Genomic DNA, 8,749 nt, shown 5'->3' with positions numbered 1-8,749 from the left:
AGACCTTCTAGAACTAACACCCCCAAAAGATGTCCTTTTCATTATAGGGGACTGGAATGCAAAAGTAGGAAGTCAAGAAACACCTGGAGTAACAGGCAAATTTGGCCTTGGAATACACAATGAAGCAGGACAAAGGCTAATAGAGTTTTGCCAAGAGAACACACTGGTCATAGCAAACACCCTCTTCCAATAACACAAAAGAAGACTCTACACATGGACATCAGCAGATGGTCAACACCGAAATCACATTGATTATATTCTTTGCAGCCAAAGATGGAGAAGCTCTATATACAGTCAGCAAAAACAAGACCAGGAGCTGACTGTGGCTCAGATCATGAACTCCTTATTACCAAATTCAGACTCAAATTGAAGACAGTAGGGAAAACCGCTAGACCATTCAGGTATGACTTAAATCAAATCCCTTATGATTATACAGTGGAAGTGAGAAATAGATTTAAGGGCTTAGATCTGATAGAGTGCCTGATGAACTGTGGATGGAGGTTCGTGACATTGTATAGGAGACAGGGATCAAGACCATCCCCAAGAAAAAGAAATACAAAAAAGCAAAATGGCTGTCTGGGGAGGCCTTACAAATAGCTGTGAAAAGAAGAGACATGAAAAGCGAAGGAGAAAAGGAAAGGTACACCCATTTGTATACAGAGTTCCAAAGAATAGCAAGGAGAGAGAAGAAAGCTTCCTCCGCAATAAATGCAAAGAAATGAAAGAAAACAATAGAATAGGAAAGACTAGAGATCTCTTTTAAGAAAATTAGAGATAAGGCATTTCATGCCAAGATGGGCTCAATGAAGGACAGAAGTGGTATGGACCTAAGATAAGCAGAAGATACACAGAAAAGGTGGCAAGAATACACAGAAGAACTATACAAAAAAGATCTTCAGAACCCAGATAATCACAATGGTGTGATCACTCACACTCACCTAGAGCCAGACATCCTGGAATATGAAGTCAAGGGCCTTAGGAAGCATCACTACGAACAAAGGTAGAGGAAGAAATCCAGTTGAGCTATTTCAAATCCTAAAAGATGATGCTGTGAAAGTGCTGCACTCAGTATGTCAGCAAATTTGGAAAACTCAGCAGTGGCCACAGGACTGGAAAAGGTCAGATTTCATTCCAATCCCAAAGAAAGGCAATGCCAAAGAATGCTCAAACTACCACAAAATTGCACTCCTCTCACACGCTAGTAAAGTAATGCTCAAAATTCTCCAAGCCAGGCTTCAGCAATACGTGAACTGTGAACTTCCTGATGTTCAAGCTGGTTTTAGAAAAGGCAGAGCAACCAGAGATCAAATTGCCAACATCCACTGGATCATCGAAAAAGCAAGAGAGTTCCAGAAAAATGTCTATTTCTGCTTTATTGACTATTCCAAAGCATTTGACTCTGGATCACAATAAACTGTGGAAAATTCTGAGAGAGATGGGAATACCAGACCACCTGACCTGCCTCTTGAGAAACCTATATGCAGGTCAGGAAGCAACAGTTAGAACTGGACATGGAACAACAGACTGTTTCCAAATAGGAAAAGGAGTACGTCAAGGCTGTATATTGTCACCCTGCTTATTTAACTTCTATGCAGAGTACATCATGAGAAACGCTGGGCTAGAAGAAGCACAAGCTGGAATCAAGATTGCTGGGAGAAATATCAATAACTTCAGATATGCAGATGACACTACTCTTATGGCAGAAAGCGAAGAGGGACTAAAGAGCCTCCTGATGAAAGTGAAAGTGGAGAGTGAAAAAGTTGGCTTAAAGCTCAGCATTCAGGAAACTAAGATCATGGCATCTGGTCTCATCACTTCATGGCAAATAGAAGGGGAAACAGTGGCTGGCTTTATTTTTCTGGGCTCCAAAATCACTGCAGATGGTGATTGCAGACATGAAATTAAAAGATGCTTACTCCTTGGAAGGAAAGTTATGACCAACCTAGAGAGCATATTAAAAAGCAGAGACATTACTTTGTCAACAAAGGCCTGTCTAGTCAAGCCTATGGTTTTTCCAGTGGTCATGTATGGATGTGAGAGTTGGACTATGAAGAAAGCTGAGCACCAAAAAATTGATGCTTTTGAACTGCGGTGTTGGAGAAGACTCTTGAGAGTTCCTTGGACTGCAAGGAGATCCAACCAGCCCATCCTAAAGAGATCAGTCCTTGGTGTTCATTGGAAGGACTGATGCTGAAGCTGAAACTCCAATACTTGGGCCACTTGATGTGAAAAGCTGACTCATTGGAAAAGACCCTGATGCTGGGAAAGATTGAAGGCAGGAGAAGGGGACGACAGAGGATGAGATGGTTGGATGGCATCACCGACTCAATGGATGTGGGTTTGGGTAAACTCTGGCAGTTTGTGATGAACAGAGAGGCCTGGTGTGCTGCAGTTCACAGGATCGCAAAGAGTCAGACACGACTGAGCAACTGAACTGAACTGAACTGAACTTGCTTTTTATGATCCAACGGATGTTGGCAATTTGATCTCTGGTTCCTCTGCCTTTTCTAAATCCAGCTTGAACATCTGGAAGTTCTTGGTTCATGTATTGTTGTAGCCTCACTTGGAGAATTTTGAGCAATACTTTGCTAGCATGTGAGATGAGTACAATTGTGGGGTAGTTTGATCATTCTTTGGCATTGCTTTTCTTTGGGATCGGAATGAAAACTGACCTTTTCCAGTCCTGTAGCCATTACTGAGTTTTCCAGATGGGCTGGCATATTGAATGCAGCACTTTCACAGCATCGTCTTTTAGGGTTTGAAATAGCTCAATTGAATTCCATCACCTCCACTAGCTTTGTTCATAGTGATGCTGCCTAAGACCCACTTGACTTTACACTCCAGGATGTCTGGCTGTCTTGATTATTGTAGCTTTATAGTATTGTCTGAAGGCTGAAAGGATTATGCTTCCAGCTTTGTTCTTTTTCCTCACGATTGCTTCAGCAAGTCAGGGTCTTTTGTGGTTCCATATAAATTTTAGGATTATATGTTCTATTTCTGTCAAAAATATCATGGGTAATTTGATAGGGCTCACATTAAATCTGTAGATTGCTTTGGGCACAATGGCCTAATGTTTTAACAATATCAATTCTTCCAGTCCAAGAGCATGGGATATCTTTCTATTTCTTTTAATCATTTTCACTCTCATTTATCAATGTTTTATAGTTCTCAGCATATAAATCTTTCACCTTCTTGGTCAGGTGCATTTCCAACTATTTTTTTAATGTGATTTTAAGAGGGATGTTTTTTTAAAAAAACAAAACTTTCCCTCTCTGTTATTTCACTGTTGGTGTAAAGAAATGCAATTCATTTCTGTATGTTAATCTTCTATCCTGCTACCTTGCTGAATTCATCTATCAGTTCTAGAACTTTTCATGTGGAATCTTTAGGATTTCATACATATATTATCATACCATTTGCAAATAACGACAAATTTACCTCTTCCCTTCCAGTTTGAATACCTTTTGTTTTCTGATGGCTGTGGCTATGATTTCCAGTACTGTTGTAAATAGAAATGGTGAGAATAGGCATCCTTCCCTTGTTCCAGATTTTAGCAGGAGGGCTTTCAGCTTTTCATTAGAGTATCATGTTAGCTGTTTGTCATAAATGCCTTTTATTATGTTGAGATATATTCCCTGTATACCCACTTTGGTAAGAGTCTTTATCATAAATGTACGCTGAATTTTATCAAATGCTTTTTTTGCATCCTTTGAAATGGTATGTAGTTTTTGTCTTTTGTTGATGTGGTGTATCAAACGTGGACTGCTTTGCACATGTTGAGCCATCCTTGGGACCCTGGGATTAATGCAGCTAGATCACAGTGTGTGATCCTTTTTATGTACTATTGGATATGGTTTGCTAATATTTTGTCGAGAATTTTGTGCATCTATATTCATCAAAGATACTGGCCTCTAATTTTCTTTTTTGATAATGTCTTTGTTTGGTTTTGGTATCAGGGTGATGATGGCTTCATAGAATGACTCTGGGAGTTTTCCCTCCTGTTCAGTCTTTTGGAAGAGTTTAAAAAGGATTGGTAAAAAATAAATAAATAAAATAAAAAGGATTGGTATAAGTTCTTTTTTGCCTGGTAGAATTTCCCATGCCACCATGTCCTGCCTGCGATCTGCCGCACACAGTGGGGTATCACTCCATGACCTTGCTTCAAACATGTAAGATCCTCGTAGCCATTAAGACACTGAGGTCTCTGTCGCTGACTTCCGGCTCTTTCTTCAGTCTCAGGGGTGGATAGGTATAGGGCTTGCAGGCCTGCAACATACAGCCCAACTCCCATGAGCACAGACATTGGGAAATAAGGATGAATAGTGGAAGTTGGAGGGAGACTGTCCACTAGCGTGTGGGGCCCAAAAGTTGCAGGGGTAATCCTGAAAGTTGTGGGCCAATCCTAGGAGTGGCTGTCTTTGATGAATGAGAGCCACCAAGAGACTATGGAGAGTAATGGCCCCTAATGGCTCGGCTATTTTATCCAACTGAACCTTTGGTAACTGGTTTGGCTTTTACCTTGGGTGTGTGCACATGAGTCCCCAGTACCTGAGTCTAAGTCCTGTTGTCTCTCCCTGGTTTTGACCCTTGTTGGAAGTCCTAGTAACTTGAATGACGATTCATGTTCCTCTGAAACTGATGTATATGAATGTGAGTGATATGTATTACTATTACTGTTATTTGTTTTAATTGAATTGGCTATTTAGCAACTGGAAAAAAAACAAAAACAAAAAACCCTGAAGACGCCCAAGATGAGACTCTTGACATTCTAAAACTGGTTTTGGCATGTCTGTGTCTCCAAATGGCATGGCCAAGATTGGTTTCTGGATGAGCTCTGTTTAACTGGCTTAAAAGAAATTAAGCACTTAAATAAATTTTCAGAAGTATAAAAGAAACTGGCTAGAATGAATTTCAATTTCAGGTTCACATGACCCAGGAAATGTTCAGTACTGAATCGACAGCTGGTATTGAAGCTACTTAAGCTTGTTGGTTTGATTAATACAGATATGTCTTTAGAGTCATCAGTGATAAATGTGATACTTCTACTTCTGTTGTATACCTAGGTTTACTAGAGATCAAATAAGACCTTATTATGTCTGTTGCAAATCTGTCTGCAAGGAAAACAACTTAATATGATGAAACTTTGAGGAAATGTACATGAGATAAGAGCTTTTGGGTAAACTCCCTAGGAATAATTATGTTTTGTGAATGCTTGTCTAAAACAGGTTTTGACAATTTAAACTAAGATAAATGAAGAGAATTCATTGACTATCTGGGTCCTTTCAAATAGGATAAGATATTGGAACATTAATTGCTAGCCGAGTCTAGGCTTACCTACCTTCGCCTGCTTAAGAGAGGAACACTAAAGCATAAGTTTTCCAATCAGGAAATGCTGGAATGAAAACCAGTTCACAATTACTTGCTCCTTGGTTTTTGCCAGAGACTAAGGTTTTTATCATCAAAAAAGCAAGAGAGTTCCAGAAAAACATCTATGTCTGCTTTATTGACTATGCCAAAGCCTTTGACTGTGTGGATCACAATCAACTGTGGAAAATTTTGAAGGAGATGGGAATACCAGACCACCTGACTTGCCTCTTGAGAAACCTATATGCAGGTCAGGAAGCAACAGTTAGAACTTGACATGGAACAACAGACTGGTTTCAAGTAGGAAAAGGAGTACGTCAAGACTGTATATTGTCACCCTGCTTATTTAACATATGCAAATTACATCATGAGAAATGCTGGACTGAAAGAAGCACAAGCTGGAATCAAGATTGCTGGGAGAAATATCAATAACCTCAGATATGCAGATGACACCACCCTTATGGCAGAAAGAGAAGAAGAACTAAAGATCCTCTTGATGAAAGTGAAAGAAGAGAGTGAAAAAGTTGGCTTAAAGCTCTACATTCAGAAAACGAAGATCATGGCATCCGGTCCCATCACCTCATGGGAAATAGATGGGGAAACAGTGGAAACAGTGTCAGATTTTATTTTGGGGGGCTCCAAAATCACTGCAGATGGTGACTGCAGCCATGAAATTAAAAGACGCTTACTCCTGGGAAGAAAAGTTATGACCAACCTAGATAGCATATTCAAAAGCAGAGACATTACTTTGCCAACAAAGGTCTGTCTAGTCAAGGCTATGGTTTTTCCAGTGGTCATGTATGGATATGAGAGTTGGACTGTGAAGACAGCTGAGTGCCAAAGAATTGATGCTTTTGAACTGTGGTGTTGGAGAAGACTCTTGAGAGTCCCTTGGACTGCAAGGAGATCCAACCAGTCCATTCTAAAGGAGATCAGCCCTGGGATTTCTTTGGAAGGAATGACGCTAAAGCTGAAACTCCAGTACTTTGGCCACCTCATGCAAGGAGTTGACTCATTGGAAAAGACTCTGATGCTGGGAGGGATTGGGGGCAGGAGGAGAAGGGGACGACAGAGGATGAGATGGCTGGATGGCATCACTGACTCGATGGATGTGAGTCTGAGTGAACTCCGGGAGATGGTGATGGACAGGGAGGCCTGGCGTGCTGTGATTCATGGGGTCGCAAAGAGTCAGACACAACTGAGTGACTGAACTGAACTGAAGGTTTTTAAAGCACAAGATTATAATCAGTCATAATTCTAGTTATTGTAACTGAGTTCCTGTATTGATTACATCATAATCAAGTTTAACTGGGCCTTTTACAGTCTTCTGTCATTTACAGGCAGTTATTGCTGTACTCTGATGCTTCTTCAAAAAGTACTTCAAGAAGATTCAGAGGAAGGACTTTTTGACAAGTGCAGGTCTCTGTTAAATCTTAGATCATATTGCTGAACTGGGTAAGTAACCAGAGAATCCTAAAGGAAAACCTGATGACTTCATAAAAAGCTGAAAGATTGGTAGCTAAGTTAACTGGTGAAAATGGTTATAATTTTTGTGGGTTTTTTTTTTTAATCTGGAGTATGATCTGTGTTTTCCAGTTATAGAGAAGCCCTTCCTTGAAGTTAATTATGACTTAGCAACTTAGCAATTTGGTAAACTATACCTATGGGTAGAACTGAAACATTCTTCCTTTCTGCCTGGTCCCTTTAGAAATTGGAGATTCTTGGGTTCCAAGCAACCTTATCAGGTGAATAGGAGACTCTCTTGGCATGTTCAAGAATCTCAGTATTTGGGGGCTGTCTGTAAGAGGGGATTCCACTGAGGCAGAGTCTGATAGCCGACCCTGGCTTGACTTTCCTGGCTTCGAAAGGTCTTTTGGGAATTCAGTCTGAGATGCCTGAGGAGTTCCACCACAGCCAGTTTCGAGGAGCCTGTGCAGTCAATTGACAAATCTGTCTTGATTTGGCTGTGTTTAGTGGAAATGAGGGTAATTTTGGAGAGAAAAATACTACATTTCAGGGGATATTAAATTCTAGTAGGTCCGTCTAGTCAAGGCTATGGTTTTTCCAGTGGTCATGTATGGATATGAGAGTTGGACTGTGAAGAAGGCTGAGCGCCAAAGAATTGATGCACTTGAACTGTGGTGTTGGAGAAGACTCTTGAGAGTCCCTTGGACTGCAAGGAGATCCAACCAGTCCATTCTGAAGGAGATCAGCCCTGGGATTTCTTTGGAAGGAATGATGCTGAAGCTGACACTCCAGTACTTTGGCCACCTCATGCAGGGAGTTGACTCATTGGAAAAGACCCTGATGCTGGGAGGGATTGGGGGCAGGAGGAGAAGGGGATGACAGAGGATGAGATGGCTGGGTGGCATCACTGACTAGATGGACATGAGTCTGAGTGAACTCTGGGAGTTGGTGATGGACAAGGAGGCCTGGTGTGCTGCGATTCATGGGTTTGCAAAGAGTCGGACATGACTGAGCGACTGAACTGAACTGAACTGTTAACTGAAGTCTAGATTTATGAAAGTTATTCTGTTAGCCACACTTTTGCCCTGATGTTCAGGAGGAAAAGAAAATTCTGTAGTGAAGCTGTCACAGAGTATAACTACTCACTATATGTAACACTACTTGCTTTAAGCTATTGCTAAAAGCACAGAAACCGTATTGGTAACAATTTGGTGTAACTGACAAAGCACGTAGCCTCTAAAATGTTTCCCCATCAACATACCACAGAGCTTATCAACAGTATCTGATCAGTTTTCGGGCAATGTAGCAAACTAGAGAAGTATAAAGGAGGCCTGGGTGCAGGAACATGGTCTGGACAGGAGTGCAGGCAGCATTCGCCCTTGCTTTGAAGGACTTATACTTTGATTTATCAGAAAACTGCAATCAAAAAGGGAAATGATGGGAAAAATCTTCACATACAGATATATGGAGAAGTCATTATGACTTATCTATGGTTTAATTTAAACTTTACTGACTAGTGGAACCTGCATGGCACAGCTGCTTTGGCCATTGTGGAGGAGAACACATTTGAAAGTCCAGATGGAGGAGCTGTGGCTCAGACACCCAAAGTAAGGCTAGGTGGCCACTGGAGATGTGATTTTGGACATGTTCCTGCATATTACTGAAAACCTGAGTTTTCTGAACTGCAGCCCAGACCAGGACAGCTGTGGTATCCTCTCAGAATGTGGACATTGCTTGTGTTTTGCTTAACAGTCCTATCTTCCCTGTGCTGTCCCTGTCAGACGTCTTACATCTCATCCCTAGCCTGAACAGAGGAAGTCTGAGAACCTCACTGAGAAATCAATCCGATTGCTAGGGATATTGCAAAAGGCCACTGTTGTCTTCCTCTGGACTTCTGTGAAAACCTGATCTGGCTCAT

This window comes from Capricornis sumatraensis, chromosome 2 (genome assembly GCF_032405125.1).
Source record: "Capricornis sumatraensis isolate serow.1 chromosome 2, serow.2, whole genome shotgun sequence".
NCBI classification, from domain to species: domain Eukaryota; kingdom Metazoa; phylum Chordata; class Mammalia; order Artiodactyla; family Bovidae; genus Capricornis; species Capricornis sumatraensis.
This window is presented reverse-complemented; position numbering follows the sequence as displayed.